Below are 12,120 nucleotides of genomic sequence, written 5' to 3' on the forward strand. Positions count from 1 at the left end.
AAAGTCAGTGTAAAAAAAAGAAAAAAGAGAGAAAGATAAAAAGAAAGAAAGAAAGAAAGAAAGAAAGAAAGAAAGAAAGAAAGAAAGAAAGGAAGGAAGGAAGGAAGGGAGAGAGAGAGAGTGAGAGAGAGAGAGAGAGAGAGAGAGAGAGAGAGAGAGAGAGAGAGAGAGAAAGAAAGGAAAAGTGTATTACAAGGGAGGAGACTGACATCTTAGGTTTCCTCACCATGACCCTCGATGCTCTTTCTCTGTAATAACGCCCCCCCCCATTATCCCAGCCTCTCTCCACTGTAAGTTAATCACTCTATACCTTCAAGCTCCAGAACGACGGGGATGGTCCCTCACTGACACCCTCATCGGCTTGATTGACAGCTGGCTCACAATGGTACAATTTAGGCTCTGTACCGTGTTTATCTTCCAGGACTACAGCTGGCATCAGACCTCACATGGTGCGTCAGAGAGAACAGTAAATATCTACAGGATGAACGTCCATATCACCGTCCCTACAGACTGCTGAAGAGGGCTGCCCATCTGTTCGCGTCCCACATACCAAGCAAGCCAGTGGGTGGGCATTTGTACATTGAACATTTGTACAATTTCCCACCACCGCTTCTGAACATCACTCTTCCCCTTCCAAGCAAGGCTGATAAGAAACCAACCACAGCTACTCCCCTCTGAGGCTATCATTTTAGTCATCTACTCATCCCAACTGAATTCCTTAAATCAAGGTCTCTCCTCCTAACACGCTATCAGCTCGTGCGTCTCTCAGATCAAGTTCTCTCCTCCTAACACACTAGCTATCAGCTCGTGCGTCTCTCAGATCAAGTTCTCTCCTCCTAACACACTAGCTATCAGCTCGTGCGTCTCTCAGATCAAGGTCTCTCCTCCTAACACGCTATCAGCTCGGGCGTCTCTCAGATCAAGGTCTCTCCTCCTAACACACTAGCTATCAGCTCGGGCGTCTCTCAGATCAAGGTCTCTCCTCCTAACACGTTGGCCATCAGCTTGCAGACTGATTCCTTCCTCTAAATATCCTCCCTCAAGGTCACATAAAACCCATGGCAGTAAACAACTGGAAGTGGCCTGATGAGAAATAGTATCCCTGTGCTCGGGATAACGAACCAATTTTAACGAGATATGACATCACGTGGCAGCTAAGGTTTCAAAAACATTAGTTTAAGAGAAGGTTCTTTTCCTTCCTAATGAGCACATTGATCTGGTTGTTGTCTGACACCCCATTAAAATTAACCTGCAAGATATTACAGATCATAACACTTCATTAAGACAAATATTCAACGCCGCCCAAAATAGTTCAGACTCTTTAGATGGCATCTGCAAAAGGACTGGCCAGCCCACCTCCAGAGCTTGGGGAGTGCCTTGGAGACAAGGCGAAGTACACGGATGGGTTAATGGGACTTCTTGTTCTAAGCCACCTACAGTGAGAGCTAAGCATGTGGTAGGTAATTGGCACCAGAGAGCTACCCTGAGCTGCAGGATCAGAGAGATACCAATGGTGTGACACCTATTTAGAGCAGCAGCTCTAGAGAGGAAGACGCCCACGTCCCGCTAAGCAGAGCAAGTGCGTCTTTCCCTCCAAAATATACCCCGTGCTTATACCACGAAACTGCAATAGCCGTGATGCCAACCAAACTCAACAGTTCAAACCTAAACTGTTTCTAGAGGCTTCCAGGTTAGATCAGAGAGCTGTCCGAGTCTGCACTTCAGGGACAGAGACATATAAGGTGACAGGAACATTTCCAGAGAGACAATCAACTGGTAAGGTTAGGGAAGGGAACTTGGGTGAGCTAATAGGAAGTAAAGACTTAGAGAAACAGGATTACCCTCAAACAGAACAGTGGACCAGTCAGCGGCATCATCCAGTGGTTATAAAAATATTGGAAACAGAAGAACTGCGGCTATGGTTCAGTGGGTAACGTGCTACGTGGGTAAGGATGGAGAACTGAGTATGTATGCCCAACAAACATCCAAGAGTGGTAGTGTGCACCTGCAAGTGCAGGTCTGTGAGAGTAGAAAGAGAGACTCCCAGGGACTCTCATGGGACAATCCACATAGGAAATCTGTGAGCTACAAATAATGTGACAGCTACGGAATATAATAATAATAATGATAATAATAATAATAATAATAATAATAGCAATAATATAGTAATAATAAAATAGAGAGTGATAGAGAAAGATGCCCAACACTTTTACCTCGGCCTCCACACATACATGTACAGACACACATGCACACATGCATATACACACATACACCACCTTCACTACACATGAAGTTTCAGGAATGTTACACCTTTAACATTATGAAGGGTTATTCTATTTTGATTGCAAAATATAATTTTAATATGTTTATATGACACAATGTGATGTATGCACACACTATAATATAATTAAAATAATCTAACACACCCATTTTACTTACATTTTTATTTTTTAAGGATGAGAATGTGTAATAATGCATAGTCATCATAGTATGCAACAGATTTCCTCCTTCCTGCTTTCTAACTGAAACTTTGTGTCTTTTGCTTGGCCCCTCTCTATGGACACAAATTTAATAAATGATAATAAATTCATAAAACACTGGCTCATTCGTTACTTTTCTCACCACCATAACCAAATGCTTGACAAAAGCAAGTTAAGAGAAGAATAGTTTATTTTAGCTCCCAACGTACAGCTCAAAGACATACAGCTCATCACGGCTAGGGAGACAAGGCAGCTCTGCCCAGAGCAGCAGGAACTTGCAGCAGGGCTGCTCCTCATACCTTATTGATTTAAGAATTTGAGACCTTTCACTGGAAGTGAGGCCAGGCATCAGCCTCACGGCCCACCCTCCAGAAGCCCACTTCCTTCAGCTAGATTCCACAACCTCCCGAATGATGCCACCAGCTGAGGATCAAGTGTTCAAACTCATGAGCCTGTGGGGTCAGTCAGTCCTCACTCTGACATGGAATTAAACAACACATTACAAGCTTCTACTGTGGTCAACTGTGATGTTTTTTTTCCCCTGGGATGCAAGGATAGTTGAGTTCAAAGTGTATTTTAAATCCCTATGATAGGGCTTGTTGATTAATCAGATAGAAATTAGTGCATTCTTAGTGTGAGCTTCACAGTTTGAAATCGTCTTGCTTGTAATAAAACGGAAGCTCGTGTCTAAGAAAATAGAGTTAAATAAGTTACTCCATTAAATAGAACATTATGACACATTTAAAACAAAGACTCTAAAGGGTGTGCAGCCCACACCAGGGACACCCGCCTTGAGGTCACTCGTAATATATTTTGAGAAGTATGTGTGGTTGTGTTCTTCCTGCGCTGTAAAGACTTAAGTGAGACTAAATTCAAAACTAATGGGCAAAGATGTTTGGCAGAAGAAATCTCAGCCTAGAAAACATTCAAGCTGTGGTATGGTTGTGGTTTTTATTGCCTTGACTCAGATTCTCAGCCAGGGAAAATAGAAATATGCGAAAAATGTGTAGTCCAGTGATGAAAGGCATGTAATCTTGGTAAAAATTACTGCTAATGTCAAGGGCAGTGTAAATCGGACATCTAAAAAGATTAGCACCAAAAAAAAAAAAAAAAAATTAAGACTTTGCAATAGATACCTTGAAGCCAAGGTCTCACCCACTGATAGCTCCAGGGTACAGCAGTGTAAAGACATTTGAAAAACTTTCATCAGAGGCCAGAGATATGACTTGATGGTCCAAGGCATCCTCTGCTCTTACACGGGACCTGAGTTCAGTCCCTAACACCCATGTTGGATAGTTTGCCACTGCTGTTATTCCAAACCCAGGAGATAAAGTGGAAAAAAAGTATCCTTGCAAACCCAGGTTGTGAAGACACTTCTTCAGTTAATCCTTACCACTTGGAACTGGGGCTGAAAGACTGCCATTGTTGTGAAGGGCTCCGTTGCTAAAGAGAACAGAAGCAATGGGATCCAAACCTCAGAGTTGGATCAAATAACAGGTGCTGGCCAGTGTCCCTTGTGATGTTATACTCAGAGGCACTTATGACAGGTGGCATCAGGAAACTCAGTTCAATCAAAACTAATTTTGTTCTACTTTTCCTATCATCAGTTTATAACTTGTCACTGGTTCTTGTCCTACATAGGTAAATTCTAGGGCTTAGATGACATTTCCTTTCTATCTCGTCAGCACATCACCTTGCTGCCATCTCCTCTGTCAATTCCTAGAATGAATCCAACAGTAAAATCTTTAAATAACCAGAGTCTCAGCAAGCTGCAAGTCCTTTTCAGTATCAGAGCTTCAGGTGATCCTTTCCAAAGCTGAAGCTGAGAGGGAAGACCTTAAAACCCTGTGAGAAACTAGACTGCCAGAAAAAGTCTTATAACAAGGTCTTTCGCGTATAGGAATGACTTTTACACAATGAAAAGCTACTTCTCCCCTCTAAGTAAAAATAACAAGAGCTCTATTTAATTGAAACCTGGTACAAGTCAGGTAACATGCATTGCCTGAAATTCTGTTATTATGTGGAATATATTTCATTTTTCCAAGTTGGCTTGAAACAATTCAGTGTGAGTACAGATGAGACAGATGGCCTTGGTCTTTAAGTACTCTCCATTTAAATATTTATTTGTTTTAACCAATATGTCTCTGTATATGTGTATGTACACATGTGTGCCAATGCCACAGAGGACAGAAGAGGGTATCAGATCATGTGGAGCTTGAGTTACAGACATTTGTGAGCCTGTTCATGTACCTGCTGGGGACCGAACTCTGGTCCCTTGCAAGAATATCAAGCACTCCTAACACTCTAAGTCATCTCATCAGCCCCAGGGACTCTCCATCCTTAAAAGCACGGATTCAAGAGCTTCAAGTGGGTTCTAGGGGAATGGTTCAGTCATTAACGTCTTTGCCAGGTAATTGTAAGGACCTGAGTCCAACCCCAGCATCCATGTAAAAATCAGGTCCATAGAAAAAGCCAGTGGCAGAGGCAGAGAAAAGAGGATCCCTAGGGCCTGCTGGCCAGTAATTCAGGTTCAGTATGAATCTGTGTCTCAAAATTAGGCAGAACATGATTAAGAAACATACCCAATGGCAAACTCTGTCTTCGATATGTATACACACATACATACATACATACATACACACATCAACACAAACATACACATAACATACGTGTGTGAGAGAGAGAGACAGGGAGACAGAGAGAGACAGAGAAAGAGACAGAGAGAGACAGAGGTAAGGAGACAGAGAGAGAGGCAGAGACAAAGAGACAGAGACACAGAGAGAAACAGAAGGGTGGAGAAAAAGAGAGACATCTTAGAAAAATCACACCATGTCCTTTGATGGCTGATTGATCTCTAGCAAAGATTTCTAAGCACCAGGCAAACGTTCTCATACAATTTCCACATCTTTTTGAACCTTTGGTTTCCTTTCCTTGTTATTAGCTCTGCCCACCCTTTTCCCAAGCAGGGTTGTGACCCTTTCATACTGTATAACCCCCCGTAAGCCTACGGGGCTTATAGAGGAGGGGCTTTCCCCTTAAATCAGACAGTCTTTTGAAAAGGAATTACTAATCCTTATAACTTAATCAATTTCCAGCTAGAGAAATTACATCTGATTTCTCTACAATTTCTCTTGCCATTCAAATTAGAAATGCTATTTCATATTTTACTCAAAATAAAGTCTATTTCAGAAGTGGGTTGCCTAGAGGGGCTTGCCTCTTCTGACACGATAGAGGCAACATTTTAAGGCGTATGACTAATCCCCCTTGGGCAGGAACAGAGTACATCCAGATCTTTGGGGAGTAAAGGTACCTCTAATGCATCAAATTGGTTTTCATTTTATGCCTACAGAAGACAATCTTGTTAGACAGAATTTTTTCCCCTCCAGAATTTTACAGAATCTTCTGAGATTCAGAATCAAGGCAGGAGCTGCTTGGTAATGATGCATGGATGACGCACTATCGAGAGCTGACACTGACATCATGTTGTCTTGTTCTCAATGAGAACAACCCCATGTGCCTTCGCTGCACACCCCTGTTCCTCTGTGAGTCACCGGGTGATAGCTCGTCCAGGAAATGCGAGGGATGCTCTCATGCCTGACAACTAAGGCTTCCGGTCTGGAAATGAGAGGGAACAGTGAATCTTGTACACAGCAGGCCTTCACTGTTGCTTTGTTTCCATTTGTCTCTTGACTACTGGTTTGTTTTTTTTTTTCCCATTGTTCAAGTACAGGGTCCTCATGGGACTGTGGCTTATAAATAAACATTTTAAGTTGTTACTGTGTTGGAAAATTTATTTGCCTCAAGTGTGAAGTTTATTTTCCCATAACCAAATTTCCTCTTAGGAATAATTTTGTCATCCTGTGACAGGGAAAGAGAGTGCAGAGGTTCCTGCAGAGGTTTCTTCACCCTATATTCTTGCCAGAGACATTTCATGTTTAACTAGAATTTGATTTTCTTGATGGTGAATCCTATGGAAAATTACCAAACGTTGTTCTAGAAATCTGAGGTGAAGATACCCTTACTTAATCCCAAAGCCCTTTTCTTTTCTACCTCTGCCTTCCAAATTCCAGTGGGCAGTGGTGGCACATGCCTTTAATCCCAGCACTTGGGAGGCAGAAGCAGGTGTGTTTCTGAGTTCGAGGGCAGCCTGGTCTACAGAGTTCCAGAACAGCCAGGACTACACAGAGCAACCCTGTCTCAAAAAAGAAACAAAAAACAAACAAATCTAAAAAACCAAAACCAAAACCAAAACCCAAAACAAGATACCCTATGTAACTTAGCTTCTGTTAAACAGCCTGCTTGTGCATACCTCCTGCTCCAGCTAACTGCTTATCTTAGCTTCTGTTAAACTGCTTGCTTGAGTAGAACCTCCTCCTGCCCTTGAGCAAAATAAAAGGACATGGGTTTTGTCTTTAAAAAGCCTCTTACGCTAAATGCTCGGGGCTACACTAAGGTAGTCCCAGCTAGCTAGAATAAAGACATTCAATTTTCTATAAACTCTATTTGAGTGTTCATCTCCTGTAACAGCCAATATCTTAAAAGACTGTATCACCCAAAATGACTAGATAAATGTGTGCATATATCTAGTTATATATTGTGAATGCTAAAATACCACTGACAAAGTAAGCACCATTCACTCCTGAAGACTTGTAAAACAAAATCATTTGACTTACAGCAAATTTGAACAGTAGAATATAAAAAATATAAAGGAAACCTACCTAACCATCTAAGACCTTGCCTTATCTAAATACTTCCAATATGGGATGAAAATATTATATGTTAAACCCAAATAATCTGAATTCAAAACCCTTTTCTTTTTTACCTCTGCCTTCCAAATTCCAGTAAATTGAAGAATTGGTGATGCTATTCAGTGAGCCAAAGTTACAGAGAGATAGAAGGAGCAGAGGTTAATCAGGACAAGATGTGAACTACCGTAGACTCTCCCATAGTCAAGGCTGAGCTTCCCAATCCATTGCATATTGCTTCCTGCTCTGAGAACCCAACACACTTAACAGTTGGGTGACTTTGTACAGATTCCCAGGGTTGAGAGGAGTAATAGTACAGGCTAGTACCCCAGCTGTCCTTGTGCACATTATTTACCTCACTGTGGTGACAGGCTACCTGACAAGACAGTTTGGGAAGGAAGTGTTAATTTAGGTTCATCTTAGGAATTGTAATCCATCACCATGGCTGGGAGAAATGGCTGCAGGATTATGAGAAAGCTGATCATTTGGTATCCATAGTCGGTGAAGCAGAGAAAAATGAATGTTGGGGTTCCTCTCCCTTCCTTCCTTCTTTCCTTCCTTCCTTCCTTTCTTTTCTTCTTTCTTTCTTTCTCTTTCTTTCTTTCTTCCTTTCTTTCTTTCTTCCTTTCTTTCTTCTTTTTATACCATCTAAGACCTTCATCCAAAAGTGTTACCACACACATTTAGGGTAGGTCTTCTCTCCTCAATTAACTCAATCTAGAAATGCTTTCACATGAGTGGCATCTGCCAAGTGATTCTAGATCAAGTTGACAATATTAGCCAGTATAGTCCCAAACCACCACTCTTCCCAGTAGTAGAAAGGTATTAAAAGGGGTAAAAATTTGGGAATTTGAATGCTATAGCCTTGATTTGGACTAAAGTTTGGTTAAATTCAAGTACTTGCCCCATTAAGTTGCAGCAGTGTCATATAGGAGGAGAATCTCTTGTGTAGAACCCCTAGAAGCATTGAGTTTGGAGGTGAGCAGAACAGGCAGAAGACAGAGGACCCTTGGACTCTTAAGATACCCCAGTGTATCTTAGTTTCCTATGTCCCCTCCTTCATTTATCTAACAAAATGGAGACGAGGAGTCACTCTGATCCTTTCTACTGATTCTGGGGTGGCCTACATGCTACCACAGTGCATTTCCTCAGGCTCAGTGGTGAAAGTTCAAAGCCGCATAGCTTACCGTGGGCACCCAAGGACCAGCATGCTGCTTCTGCCTGACTTCCAGGACAATCAAGGAAAACATCACTGATCGCCAAAATGCTTTACATTCTGGAGCAGGAAGTAACCATTATAGTTCTAAAAGCTCTCTCAACCTCGAGAGTTAGAAGGATGTTCTTCATTCAAGAGCTTGGATATCATAGCAATACAATGGCTTAACTTCAGTTCACAACAGTGAAAACACACAGGAGGATCTGAGATAAGGTAAGTCGCAGGCCCTTGAGACTGACAAGGTTCAAAAGACTGTAAGTCAGTTATGGAAAGTATCAGAGATACTGGTCACTTATACTGACCAAAGTAAAAAAATTAGGTATAAACATTCTAAGACACCTGAAAATGGGATATTTTTTCTAATTTTTTTCTTTTTTCTGACTAGAAAATATAACTGAAACAATTCATTCCTTCTTAAAAGGGGGAACCAAATACCCACGGAAGGAGTTTCAGAGACTAACTATGGAGCAGAGACTGAAGGAAGGACAAGCCAGCTTAATATAGCTATCTCCTAAGAGGTTCTGACAGTACCTGACTAACACAGATGTAGAGGCTCACAGACATCTATAGAACTGAGTATGGGGTCCCCAGTGAAGGAGTTAGAGAAAGGACCTATGGAGCTGAGGGGTTTGCAGCCCCTTAGGATGAACAACAATATGAACTAACTAGTACCCTCAGAGCTCCCAGGGTCTCAACCACCAACCAAGGACTATACATGGAGGGGTCTGATTGTTCAGGCAGCATGTGTATAGTAGAGGATTGCAAATTCAATCATCAATAGGAGGAGAGGCCCTGGCCCTGTGAAGGTTCTGTGCCCCAGTGTAGGGGAATGCCAGGGCCAATAAGTGGGAGAGGGCGGGGTGGCAGGCATGGGGAGGGGGGGAAGCAACAGGGGTTTGTTTTTGTTGTTTTTGTTTGTTTCTTTGTTTTTTGGAGGGGAAACTGGGAATGGAGAAATTTACATGTAAATAAAGAAAATATCTAATAAAAAAAAAGAAAAAGAAAATATAAACGAAAACAGATGTAGCAATCTCCCTGGCTATTTTTTAAAAGTTGAGATAATTGTATATTTACAGGAGGTTATAAAGTTAGGTTTTACAAATTTATACAGCCTCATGCCTTTGATACATTCTGCCGAGCTGTAACACCCCTGACTGTCAGTCAATGTAAACAGCAATTCATCACAACAATCTTTCATGCAGCCTTCTCACAATCACACCTACCTCCCCTTCCACCCCTCCTAAATGTCTTCCATCTGTTCTTCCTACCTAAATCCTGACAGCCACCAGTTAGGTCTAGAAATTTCTAGAATTTCTTCTTTTCAAGACTCTTGTTCCATAGCTAAAATTAGACAGTATATAACTGAGGGAAACTTTTCTATCACAATAATTGACTAAAAACTTATCCAAGTCACTGCCTGTATAGATGGCCTGGTCCTTTCTGTTGCAGCATAAGCAATTCTGGTGTAGGGAAGTATAGGGAAGTTCTAATGCTAAAGTCCTGTATTCCAATTGGTTCTTGATCTGTCAGTAAAGAAAGCTATGGACCAATTGCTGGATGGAAGGTACAGGTGGCACTTCAGAGAGACAAAAGGAAGAAGTATGGAGTTTGCCACGCTTTGGGGATAGGAGAACTGGGCAACCATGCAAGATCTCAGAATAGAATAGCCACTCTGCTGCTCCTATAGGTGGGTGGTCAAGGGAGTTTAGCAACTGAAGTTTAGGGAAGGTGGGAGAGATGGATAAAAAAAATTTAGTAAGGATACGTTTTCCAGGCAGGAGATAGTAGCACCCAGCAGCCAGCCTGTTGTTCCAAGAAGGCAAGTTGAAATTGAACAACTGTGTGTCTTTGTCTTTTATACTTGGATTTGAGGGAAGCTGGGAGAGGGCAGGTAGTGTAGTCACCTCCTGGAGCTAAAAGCAGATAGAGTGTAAAGCTACATGCTACAGATGGCACCCAATGCAGGGTAAGAATCCATTATTAATTTAGGAATTCTCAGATTGATCACATAAACACACTGATATAAGTCTAAGAAGAGGGAAAATTGGTTTCTCACTGAGAGGAGCAGAGTGAGTCATGTGGTGCTCCAGTGTGTGAGGAAACTTAAACAAAGGAACACATTGGCAGGATCTCAGCTCACTCCCCTATTTTGAGAAGACAGGATTTACTGGAGGAAGTCAGAGAGAGGCGGCTGGCTTCCAACAACCAAATGAAAGATAGAGATAAATGAGATTTAATTGTTTTAAGGATAGAAGAGAGATTGAATGAAAAAACACTTTAGGGAACATATAAAAAGGTCTTACACGCTATGCTCAAATTCTTTTAAAGTGGGCTCCATGGGAATTCTAGGATCAATATTCCTGACATGACAGATTAGAAACCTAAGAATAGGCTTATACAATAAGCAGGAGATAGGATGGCTACCCTATCTCAGTCAGTAGGAATTTAGGCCTTGAAATTAAATAGAGAGAGAACCTGAAAATAGGATCATACAGTAAGTAGACAGAGATAGTAAATAATTTAGACCCTGATCTCATAAAGATCCAGGCAGGGGATGGTAGGAGCCCTACCTCTCAACAGATAATAGTTGTTTAGATTGCTTTATTTGCTTGATATTGTTTTCATTATTCAAAGCAGGTGTGATTTTGAGTTTGGTGGTTATATTAAAATTCCTCTGTGAGAGACATCAAGTTAAATGTTTAATTATTTCCAGTGATTGGACCAAGAACATGCTACTTTGGTAGAAAGGCTCTGCATTTGTGTTGATAGGGAAGGAGAATAGGCTTTGGACCTCTTCCAGAGTGATATGGATCAGATATGACAGACAGAGACCTCCTGAAGAACTAGATTGTGTAACCATAATCTTAATTGGTAGAAAATTTTATAATTGATACAAAGTTAAAATTATAATTTCTTACATTGGTACAGAATTTATTTGGATACAGGTTTAAAGTTTCCATTGGTATGAATTTCTAATATCGATACAAAATTTGAGATTAATATTGTTATTCTTAGATATACATTGTGCCTATGCAATTCATTTAAGAATACAAAGCTTATAAGCTCTAAGACCAAAAACTGACAAATGGGACCTCATAAAATTGCAAAGCTTCTGCAAGGCAAAGGACACTGTCAATAGGACACAACAGCAATCAACAGATTGGGAAAAGATCTTTGCCAATCCTACATCCAATAGAGGGCTAATATCCAATATATACAAAGAACTTAAGAAGTTAGACTCTAGAGAACCAAATAACTCTATTAAAAATGGGGTACAGAGCTAAACAAAGAATTCTCAACTGAGGAATATTGAATGGCTGAGAAGCATCTAAAGAAAGGTTCAACATCCTTAGTCATCAGGGAAATGCAAATGAAAACTACCCTGGGATTCCACCTCACACCAGTCAGAATGCCTAAAATCAAAAAACTCAGGTGACAGCAAATGCTGGCAAGGATTTAGAGAAAGAGGAACACTGCTCCATTGCTGGTGGGATTGCAAGCTGGTACAACTACTCTGGAAATCAGTTTGGCAGATACTCAGAAAACTGGACATAGTATTACTTAAGGACCAAGCTATACCACTCCTGGGCTTATACCCAGAAGATGCTCCAACATACAACAAGGACACATCTCCACTATGTTCACAGCAACCTTATTTGTAATAGCCAGAAACTGGGAA

Source organism: Mastomys coucha, unplaced genomic scaffold (genome assembly GCF_008632895.1).
Source record: "Mastomys coucha isolate ucsf_1 unplaced genomic scaffold, UCSF_Mcou_1 pScaffold17, whole genome shotgun sequence".
Classification (NCBI taxonomy): Eukaryota; Metazoa; Chordata; class Mammalia; order Rodentia; family Muridae; genus Mastomys; species Mastomys coucha.